Here is a 12,225-nt window from a genome sequence, read left to right as displayed (position 1 = left end):
CTGTTGGAGGGTGATAGGCATTACTGAACTTCAACTTAGTGCCTAGTGCATCCTAAAGACTCTGCCAAAATTGAGGTAAATCGAGGATCTCTATCAGATACTATTGTTTTTGGTACTCCATGTAAACATACTATTTCCAATACAAACAACCGTGTTAGTTGTTCTAATGTGTCAGTATTCTTTATCGTCAGAAAATGAGCACACTTAGTCAGGCGATCGACTATAACCCAAATGGAATTATTTCCTACCAAGATCCTTGGAAATCCGACAACGAAGTCCATAGATACATCTTCCCATTTTCATTTTGGGATTGGAAGTGGTTGCAATTAATCAACAGGTCTTTGATGCTCAGCCTTGATTGTTGCACAAACAGAGCAATTATTAACAAAATCGTCCCTTTTTAAACCTTCCCACCATAAGTGTTGCTTCAAATCCTAATACATTCTTGCACTTCTGGGATGAGCCGTATATGGGGTTTGATGGGCTTCTCTTAAAATCTAATCCTTAACCTCTTGATCCACTGGAATTACCTTTCTATTACGATAATACGTCAACCCATCATCGCTAAGGGCAAAACCTTCTGGCCCTTCCTTCCTTTCTACCTTCTTCCTAACTTCTACCCACTTGGGATCTTCTATCTGTAGCTTCTTTACTTTATCCACATAGCATGTAAAACCTCTTGCACTACAGCGAGAGATACGTCCTGAGGAAGATCTTTAATCAGTAAGTTCCTCATGCTATGTAGAAGTGATCCTTCTTCTAGATTGGGATCATCACTACGAGACTTCCAACTTAACGCATCAGCTATGACGTTAGCCTTACCAAGGTGATACTTAATTTCACAATGATATTTGCTAATAATCTCTAACCACCTCATCTGCCTCATATTCAAGTTTTGCTGGCTAAACAAATACTTCAGGCTCTTATGATCCATATAGACCTCACACGTTGCTCCATACAAATAATGCCTCCAAATCTTCAGGGCAAAGATTACAGCAGTTAGTTCCAGGTCATGAGTGGGGTAATTTTGCTCCTGATTCTTTAGTTGTCGTGAGGTGTGGTCAACCACTCGCTCATCTTGCATGAGTTTCCATCCGAGTCCTAACTTAGACGCATCGCTAAACACAACGTAAGAAGGCCTACGGGATTCAGGTAAAGCTAGTATTGGTGCGGTTGTGAGCCTTTCCTTCAGCTCCACAAAACTACGATCACATTCCTCTGACCAAACGTACTTAACCTTCTTCCTAGTCAGGGCAGTAAGGGGTTCTGATAAGTTAGAAAACCCTTGAATGAAACATCGATAATATCCAGCTAAACCTAGAAAGCTCCTTATCTCATGGACACTAGTTGAACGTTTCCAATCTACCATAGTTTCCACCTTACTGGGATCCACTGACACTCCTTCACTAGAGATCACATGCCCTAAAAACTTAAACTCCTTAAGCCAAAATTCACACTTACTGAATTTGGCATACAACTACTGCTCTTTCAACCTTTCCAAAGCCGAACGAAGATGCTTCCTGGGTTCTTCCTTTCTTCTAGAATAAATCAGTATGTCGTCAATAAATATGACTACAAAACTATCCAGAAAAGGTTTGAACACATGATTCATCATATCCATAAATGTAGCTGGGGTATTTGTCAATCCAAAGGGCATAACTAAAAACTTGTAATGTTCATACCCTGCCCAAAACGCCATCTTAGGGATATCCTGCTCCCTAATCTTAAGTTGGTGATAAACAAACCTTAAGTCTATCTTCGAAAACACCGATGCTTCTTGCAATTGATCTAATAAGTCATCAATACGTGGTAACGAGTACTTGTTTTTCACCGTTACTTTGTTCAATTCCATATAGTCAATGCACATCCTTAAAGATCCATCCTTCCTCTTTACAAACAACACTGGCGCACCCCAAGGTGATGAATAGGTCGAATGAATCCCTTCACCAGCAGTTCTTCTATCTGCTCCTTAAACTCCTTCAACTCTGAAGGGGCCATACTATATGGTGCCTTATGGATAGGGGTAGTAGTAGGTTCTAATTCTTTAACGAATTCTATCTCTCTATCGGGGGTAATCCAAGTAAATCATATGCGAAGACCTCCGAATACTTTTCAACTACAGGTATCCCCTAAATCTCCTTACTACTACTACTACTTTCGTCTAGAATGAAGGCTAAATAGGCAGTGGCTCCATCGGCGATGTACTTCCTAGCTTGTAAAGCCGAAATTAAGAAAGGGGTGGCTTTCACTAACCCTCCTGTATAACGGATCTACCCATCTACAGGTGACTTAAAGGTAATCTCCTTATTCCTACAATCTATCCTAGTGAGATGCTTGGACAACCAGTCCATTCCTAATAAAATGTCAAACCCTAATATGTCGAAGACGATCAAGTCAGCTTCTATCAATACTCATTCTAATTTTAGCGGGCAACTTCTCATCATGCGATTACAAGCTATCAAGCATCCATCGGGAAGCGACACTACTACAGTTTGAGGTAATGTCTGGGTTGGCAGGTTACACATGGGTAAATGTTGCAGACACAAAAGGCCTCGTAGCGCCGAAGTCAAACAAAGCTTAGATTCTATATTCATATAGCACGACTTTACCTAACACGTATTCACTAGCTACTTAGCATTTATAACAAGTAACTACCTACCAAAGATGGGTACTTGAGGAAAAATACCAGTGATGACTCACACCTCTTCATCACCGGAGAGTTCCTCGTTAATCTCTCCAGGGATGATAGTGTACACACAAGCTTGGGCAGGTGGCCTTTGGTTGGGCTAGTTGCCGGGAGCGTTTCCACATTGCGTATTCAGCGAACATTCACATATCATATGTCCGGGTTGACCTCATCGAAAACACACTGTTAGACCTACTCGATACTCTCCATCGTGATTCTTCCCACACTTCTTACAAGTGATAGGTGGGGCCATCGTAATGCTTTTGCCCTTGCTAGGGCTTTGAATAGTCCTTCTTTTAACATTATTTCCTCCTACAAAGGAAGAAGCCATTTTTCGTTCTAAGCTAATTTGAGCTACCACGTTTCACTACTGTACTTCAATTATAGAGGCCACGTTAACTAGTTCTTGAAAATTATTGATACAAAATCCGGCCATGCAACTACGAATTTGGGATTGCAGTGTGTGGCGCCCCCAGCCCCCACTTGGGATTGGATGGTGACTGAAACACCAAGACATATAACACATGGCTACATACCCCTCATACATGACAAATAATATGCATTGCTCCTAAATAAACTAGCAGTATGCAATAAACAATGTAGCGGAATATAAATGATTCGTGTGAAACTAGGCAATGCCTAAAACAATTGCCTTAGCACATGGTACTGTAAACTATGCATAACCCAAACATTGACATCATCAAAAGACTTCATTTCATAAAATACCCAAAAAGGATGAATATGTTCTTTCTCCCAAAACATAGGACCAACCAAAATATTGTTCCACAAAAGTAAACTTCAAGTCATGTCCATTTTCCACAAAACGTTCCAAGTCTCTGTGGTCCCATTTTTTTTTTCTTTCTTTATAAATATATTTCTTAATCTGGTTTCTTCCTCTCTCTAGGTAGCGGTCCTTGTCCTTATTCCTCAACCTCTTGGCCTCCTCATTGAGCTGCAAGGTTTCAGAAATAAGCCGTTCGACATTCTCAATTCTATCCAAAAGAGAGCACTCAGAGGAGCTCCCATCAGTCTTGGGCACCTCCTCGCTAGTCAGGGGCACCTTAGTCTGCTTGCGCTTAGTCATCTATGACTATCACAACTTCTACCATTCCAGTTGGGGGAATGGTAGCTAAAACTACCACAATGAAATTTCAAAAAATCTCAACAAGTAAGCACACAACAAACAATGATTAACATAAGCATATAAGTGGCAAATCGTGGAATGCATGCGTGAACATATACTTCACACATGACGTGACTGAAAACTTGACTTATGCACTTGACCTTTTTCAAAAGACATGAAACAGAATTCTTTAACTTTTCAAAAAAACATTCTTATATTGGAAGCTCAAGAGGTCACACAGATTTGAGTTATAACTATCTGGGGCCCATGTCTTATAAAAGGATAATTCATTTTGATGAATTTTGTGAACTTGGTATCAAGAGTTGTGGTTTAAACCCTTTGCTTTGAATTGTGAGATATTTTAAACAACTATTTTGGGATTAAAAGTTACTTTATTAGTACCAAACTTTAATTGCTCAAAACTTTACCTAGAAATGAGCTTTTTCGTTGCGATTATTGTATAGTGCTATAAACATGCTAGGTGCATTGCATGTTAACTGTCATAAACGAGGGGTGTGTAACATTGAGTTGCATGTTCTAACACTTCAGTCTCCTTCCAAGTCTCAAGCAGGCACTACAATTGATTCACAGCAGTAAAATAAAAGGGTCATAAATAATTCTAAAATAACAGTACCAGAAAAATAAGTCAATTGTCTCCATAATGTGTGTTAAATAAATTAATACAGTCATCTAGTTCAATAAGAAATTAAAACGCAACTACATGACAAACGGAAAAAGGTCTTGATTCTCAATATTCTGATTGTACAAAATCTCCTTGTCCATAACTACTAGAATCCATTTGCAAGAAAATCTACAGTTCTGAAGAGCGGGACCATAGTGAGACTACTAGGGTGAGATTTTGGAAAACCATAGTAAGTGAAACTAAGACAAAACTCAAAGATGCATGCCAATGGAAATGAAGTTATGAAAGTAGTTGATGAAATATAAGATTATACTTGATTTAAATACTTAACCAAATTTAAGATTTCCTAGCAACAGTCAAACTTCACACAAGGGTTTACCATGTAACAAAACTTGAAGCACTTAACACAGTTTTTGAGAAAGTTGAAAAAAGACACAAAATCCAGTTTTAAAATATCTATGTTATTAATGTATGCACCATGGTCTCTCCTAAATGGGTCATCCACACACCATGGTTCCCTTCACCACACCACGGATAATGACCATGAATGTAACTTCGTTCCAAGCGAAACCTGGCTTCATGCCTGTCCTTGACCATGTTGACCTCTAGCTTTCTCCTTTAGAAAGGCCATCGTTTCAATCCCATTACTGTTTCACCAGAGCTCGTCATCACCCAGCGACAATTCACATATTATACTCTCCCAAGTGACAAAATCAGCTCTACCAAGATAAGGCCCCATCTCGACTTGGGGTTGTGATACTCACAAACCCACATAAAACCTATTTTTTTGAAACACATACACATTGCTCAGAAATGAGGCATTCATTTTCAAACCAAAATTCCAATAAATATTATTGAATCATTTACAAGTTGAAATCAGTTCAAAGGCAAGAAGTCCAGCAACCACAACTCGGCATTACATCAACATATACATTAAAATTATGTGTACTCTTTTCATAAAATGATGGCACTTCTTTTTAACAAAATAATAGCAAGCATTATAGCAACCATTTTTCATGTTGAAAACAGTCCAAAGACAAAAAAATCCAACAACCATTTACATGTTGAAAAATCAATCAATCCCAAAAATAATAAAAACATCAAATGCAAGTCAGCATGAATGGAGAGTAAACATTTAAATCCCAACATGTATTTACAAGTTGAAAAACAACACAAAAATTGGAAATCCAACAATTACATGCTGAAAACCTATCCAAATGACAAAAAAATCCAACAACCATTTACATGCTGAAATTCAGTCCCAAAAATAATAAAAATAGCAAATACAACTCATCAAGAATAGAGAGAAAACATACAAGTTCTAGCAAGTACCTATGAAGTAGTGATTTCCATCTAATGAGGTTTCGACCATAGAGATGGATGCCCACATGCACGGCCTGCAATCCTCACACACATACCTCACGTGTATTTGCAACCACCAGGGTTGCAAAAACTGAATCTTTGAACAAGGTACAACCACCACTCGTCCTAGGGTTTTTCCCTTAAGGTCCAAGATCATGAAAGGTCACATGGAATGAGATTTGAAAATTAGAAACAACTAAAGTAAACCCTGGCACACCACACACGCATTCTCGGATTAGGGTTTCATTGGTTTCAATAAGTCTAATGATTTAAATAATAAATTTTTAGTTTGCTTGATCATTGGTATTTCTTTGCTTCGGAATATTTGTAAGTTAACTTCTAACCTACCGTTGGATAATGTTCGTATGCAACATGTAAACTTTGCATGTTATTAATTAAACTTGATTATGGAATTGTTGTTTGAAGTATGCTATGTTTCGACCATGTCCATTTATGCCTTGCTCAATTGTTGTTTGTAGACTAAAATGCCATGTTTGGATTTCGAGTAATGTTGTATGTCTTGGTTGAGCTTTTCCACGTTGTTTTATATGTACAAGAATATTGCATATTCTAATTCTTTCAAACCGTAAACCTGATGCACTTCGACTCATGGCATGAATACATGATTTCGTTACATAAAAGTTACATCGTTCATGGCATACATTTTTGGGTCTTACATTTAAGGAAAACGAGCTTTGTCACAATAACAAGTCACATGCATTTCGGGTTGTGTTTTGAGAAAGAAAGGGTATACATGTTTTGTCACAACTCCAAATGCTAGGATGGGAAAAATATCCTAATGAAACTTCTCTGTCCATTATGGAGTACTTAAATTGGAGTGGTAACCCCTGGGTTGACGGAAAACAGTCAACAGACTTCGAATGGGTCCTTCTTAAAGGATTCCGGAGTGAAGTAGCGCCTAATGCTAGTGGGTGCGCCACATCGAAACCACGGTGAAGGCGAATTACGAACTGTTGTGTTAGATGAACTCCGACGTACTCATAGCTGGTCAAGAGGGCCGATTATGTGATGCTGTAACAGGTAATGAGCCCACAGAAGCCGTGAGGTATCCACCCACATTGTTATATCGAAAAGGTTATAAGAGAATAATAAGAAATAACACTCTATTATTTAGTTATACTGTTACTTGGTTATATGGTTATAAGTTCACTATTTTTGAAGAATCTGTTACATGGATACGAGGTCAATGATTTTGAAAAGAGCACAAGCATGAAACAAGTTTCTGGGTCAAGTACATGTCCATGCATTCATTCGCATGGTTTGCCTCTGCATGCTTATATTATCTTCCACAACCATTCCTGGTGGGGAATGGTAGAAGTTGTGACAGGATTCCAAGACTCAGCTCAAGATGGACGAGTTGCCTGACCTCATAAAGGATGAGTTCACTCTTGAGGCTCGTATCTATATTGTAAATTGTTGTCTAAAGCCTACTTCGCGCTTCCTTAAGGAAATTCAGGACATCTTGAATAAGGCTTATATGCCACAGTTGTAACAGCCCTTTAGAAATTCAATGGTGGAATTTCTATAAGTTTTAGGAACCTCATGAAAACTCAGTAAGTTTTCACAAATCGACCAATTGCATAGGTTTTAGTCTGTCAGTATAGTGAGTGTTATAGTGCCAAAAGTGCGATTTTATTTATTTGAGATAGTTAGAAATGTCACAATGACATATGGTCTATGTCATTAGACTCAGTTGTTTATTTAGGATTTTATGGCACAATAATCTCATTTTCAGTTTTTGAACGAAATGCTTACTCGAAAACGTGTTTTTTTTTTTATTTCGATGCACTTCGGGGTTAAATTTCAATAAATGAATTGCACAGTTAGTTTAGTGCGTATGTTTAGGATTTTTCAGTACAAAGTTTATTTTCACTATTCTTGGAGTGAATAGTAGCACCAAGTGCAGTATTTTCAAAATCACAGTGTGAAATGTTCAAATTAGTTTAGAAAAATTTTGTTTGGACACTTGACAAGATCTTAGCCACACTTGGTGAATATTATTGGACATTTGGCACCAAAAAGAATCGTGAGATGGATTGTGAAAGAAATCAGAGTGTGAGATCATGCCACCTAAACAAAACACCAAGAATAATCAGAAGAAAATAATTAGGTTGGAAGATCACTAAAATATATTTTTGAAGGCGATTGAAGTTGATCTCGATTTTCAAATTCATGGATTTTCATTAGTTGGGCCAAACCTTGTTTTGGAATTGGTGCCCACACCGATTGGGTTGTTTGGGAGCCCATGTTAGGATTGGGTCTTTCATTTGTCCAACTCGGGCAAGTGGTTTATTCTTAGGTATATTATATGTTAGACGGCGTGCAAAATTCGTGTAAGTGATTCTGCATAGATAGCAGTGCTCTCAAGCTTAAACATATACAGTAGAAGATACTGGTCTTCTGGCCCAAGATAAAGAAAGGGTGGATTTGAGTATTGGCCCAACATATACAGTAGCAGTGCTCTCAAGCTAGTGTAAACATTTACTCTCTTTTACTATAAAACAGTAATGTTAGGTTCTGTCTTAGAGTGTGTAAATCTAGGATACTCCCTATAAAAATTATGCGGTCCATCATTAAAAAATTAATTTTATCAAAAGGGTCTTAAATTTATCCATTTTTTAAAAGAAAGTGTGCAGGACTTTCACACTCTAAGACAACAAATATTATCTCTCTTTCATCTTAGTATCAATAAAAAGTTTCTTCTAAAATAATAGTTTGCATTAAATGGGTGATAAATAATTTGTTGCGAGTGTACAGTGAGTGTTTAAGTGCATGTTTTGGGTAAATGAGATCATATGAGAATTCTATGATCAATAGTAGTGAAATGGTTTAATTTAAGATGTTTTATTGGGTTTTGAAAAATAAAAGAGAAAAAGTTGAATACAAATATTATAAAGTTAAAAAATTATTTGAATATAATTTGTTAATATAATTCTTCAAATTTTATTTTGAAATTTGAAAAAGTTGTATTATTTTTTGTGTTTTGTTTGAAACTTTGGAAAAGTTTTAATGATTAGGTAATGATTAGATAAACAAGTTGGAGATTTGAAATTGAAAAGTGTTTTATATTTAAGTAATCTTTGGAAAGAAAAATATGAATAATTTTGAAATGAGATAGCATGTTTTCAACTCATTTCACTTTCCAAACATGGCCTACATAAAAATAAATAAAAATAAATATAAGATGAATTTATTCACAAAATTGAGAACTCGGGGAGCTAAATTGAATTACTAAGAAACTGAATAGGGGTGTTCATGATAATGAAACAATTAGCTATTTTATGTGGGAAGAATAGCAAGTTATTGATTACTTACTTCAAGTATCTGATTTTGTTGAAAAAATATATTTAGGTTCAATTGTTAGAAGGTCATAGGAAATCTGGGTCTTGTTTCTATATTCTGATTAAAAAATTTTACTTATTTTTTCCTACACCACACACCATGTGATTTGTCATTTTTATCTTTCTATTTAAACACACACTATTGGTGTTGTAAATATATGTGTTTAAATAGAAGAACAAAATTGACAAATCATATATTGGTTTGTGGTGTGCCGGAATGATATGTAGCATTTCTCATAACCAAATGCAAATAATTTTAATTGCATATCATCCTATAATAGGATCCGAATATCATGTCGAAGTCGAAACAAAATACATGCTTGTTTGGAGGGCGTCATGAACATGAGCTGAAAAAACAAATGTCAATCTGTTATTTTTATAACCTTACTTTGTGGTTCATGCATACCATGCTAATCACCACATATAATTACTTTATTTAGACTTGTTTATCAGTAATATATAAATATATAAACAGGGGCAGAACTAGAAAATCTAGTTTGGGGGGACCAAGTTAAAAAAAAAAAAAATTAGAGGGTAGAATACCAATTTTTATTTAGTCTATTTTATAAAAACACATTATAAAATTTAATTTTCATCAAATTTTAAAAATTTTGGGAGGCGAAGCCATAAGAAGTCTAGCTTATGTATTTAGACTTCACAGACGCACAGCGGCGGAAACCGGGAATTAGTGGGGTGGTGAAGAAGTCTAGCTTACATTCAATATAATAACTTTCCAACTAAGCCAGCGCAGGTAAAATAGACACGCGAGCTTGAAAATGACCGCTATTTATTATTTTATTTTATTTTTTCTGGATTAGACATATTAACTTATTAGTGCTGATAACTAGACAACAACGATATCTCTTTCTAATTTCTATCTTAGCCTCTTGTTACGATACAGTAAGAAAAAATTTTTTTTGAAAGTGAGTTTGCACATTAAAACACATTAATATTGACACGTAAGACATCCGTTTAGTAAAACGGTACGAATTGAAATGAAAATAATTTTTATGATATAGAAAACTTTAATCTTCTCTCAAAACTATCATTCTTTTATTCTTCTTTTCAATAAAAAAAAAATCATCTTAGCGTCGGTACCTAGTTTCACGCATACCTAGCAAGGCTCATTCAATAATATGTCCAACGTATAATTTCAAGTTCAAATTGTTTAATATTTTATTTATTAAATGGGATTACAAAATCAAATAATGCTTTACTCACAAAAATATTTTATAAACTTAAATTTATAAATTAATATAGTTTAATTTGACTTAAATTTATAAATTAATATAGTTTAATTTGATACATTAGATTATTTTTATTATAAAATATATCTAACATCATACCAAATTATATCAATTTATTAATTTATTTTTATTGATCTATCTGTACAATATATCTTTATACGATACACATAATTCGACTATAAAAGTAGGAATCAGGAAACGTATTCTGATGGTAACATCCTAGAGACTTCTGCAGAGTGCAGCACGTGTCACTTACTCGTGAGGCTGATAACCAAAACTTCTAATTATTTATTTTATATACAAGGAGATCTAGGACATCTATTTTTCTGTTTTTTTAATTAATTTGTTGAACTACAAGTCAATTTAAAAAAATATTGTTTGAAAGATATTAATTTGGAAAATAAAAAAATGCACAATAATTTTTTACATCTATTTTACACCTTTCTTTTAAAATGGTGGAAATGTTAGGGTTTTATTGGAATTATACTTGCTTGAATCAGTTGAGTGAGCAATTTTCCTTCATGACACTACAACACAATTGCTTTTTAATGACGGTTGAAAAATTGTGACAGTCCCCAAACCGTCACTAAAAACTCTTTTCTGTGACGATTTCTAGAAACCGTCACTAAAGACAAATGAGATTTTTTTTACGTTCTAACGTATGAAAATTTTACGTTCGAACATTGTCGCTACTTACGTGCCAACGTGAAATATTTTGGCGTCAACGTTCGAATGTTAGTAATTAACGTTCGAACGTAAAATGTTTTGCGCCAACATGCGAACGTTAATTACTAACGTTCGAACGTTGGCGCCAATTTTAATTAAATATTATTCTAATTTAAAAATTATGTGATTTTTATAGTGCATAATTTGTGAACAAGTCTATATAATTGACTTGTATATATTTATATATACACAATTTGTAACATATTTATTTATGTTTATATATATTTGAAGTGCAGTGATTTAGAATTAAAGATGGAAAATATAACATTATATAAGATTGAGAATTGAATGGTGAAAAACCATAGAAATATTAAATAATATTTTTCTTTACAAATAATAAAAACAAAATACAAAATATGATCGAATTTCTTAAACAACACTCAGATGATAGCGTTGTTTGCGAAATTCGAATTCCGTACCTCCTCAGTCAAGGTATCAACCTTGTCGTTGAGGATACCTACACGATGGGCGATCTCAGATACAGACGCCTCTATAGCCGCGAGCGATCGATCGATCTTATGATCGATCGATCTTATGATCGATATGCGCAGTCAGCTGTGAGATCACCACATCAACCCAAGCAGGCCGCGCATCTCCCGCAGATGTACTCGGCGACTGTTGACTACTACTCCCCACATGACCTGGCTCAGGCTGCGTCGAAGGAACTAGATCCTTTACAGGGGTGGCTGACGTCCCCTGGCTCATCTAATCTTTTACCCGCTCCTCTGGCTGAGTTGGCACTCGTGCTATAATAGCCGGCTAATCAGGACACCGTATGGGAGATTATCCGTGGAGACGATGCTCGCCTCGTAACGGATCCTCTCAAAGATGTGAAGTGGCAAATCTATAGGATTTCCACATGCCACTCGTATCAAAAATTGCCCGAAGCCGACTAAATGTGGTTTTATGTGCCACATGATCCACGTTTGTTACAACAATAAGGTGCAACATGCAATAGAAAGGTAGCAGATGGTTCTGGTTGAATGCGTTCTTCCTCTCGATCTGCATGCGGTCCCTCCCGGTGAGGATGTAGAAATCCTAGTCTCGGTCATCATCTCGAGCCTCGAGGCCAGTAT

The sequence above is a fragment of the Juglans microcarpa x Juglans regia genome, chromosome 3D, assembly GCF_004785595.1.
Source record: "Juglans microcarpa x Juglans regia isolate MS1-56 chromosome 3D, Jm3101_v1.0, whole genome shotgun sequence".
NCBI classification, from domain to species: domain Eukaryota; kingdom Viridiplantae; phylum Streptophyta; class Magnoliopsida; order Fagales; family Juglandaceae; genus Juglans; species Juglans microcarpa x Juglans regia.
The sequence above is the reverse complement of the archived record's forward strand: the minus strand, read 5'-3'. Positions refer to the sequence as shown.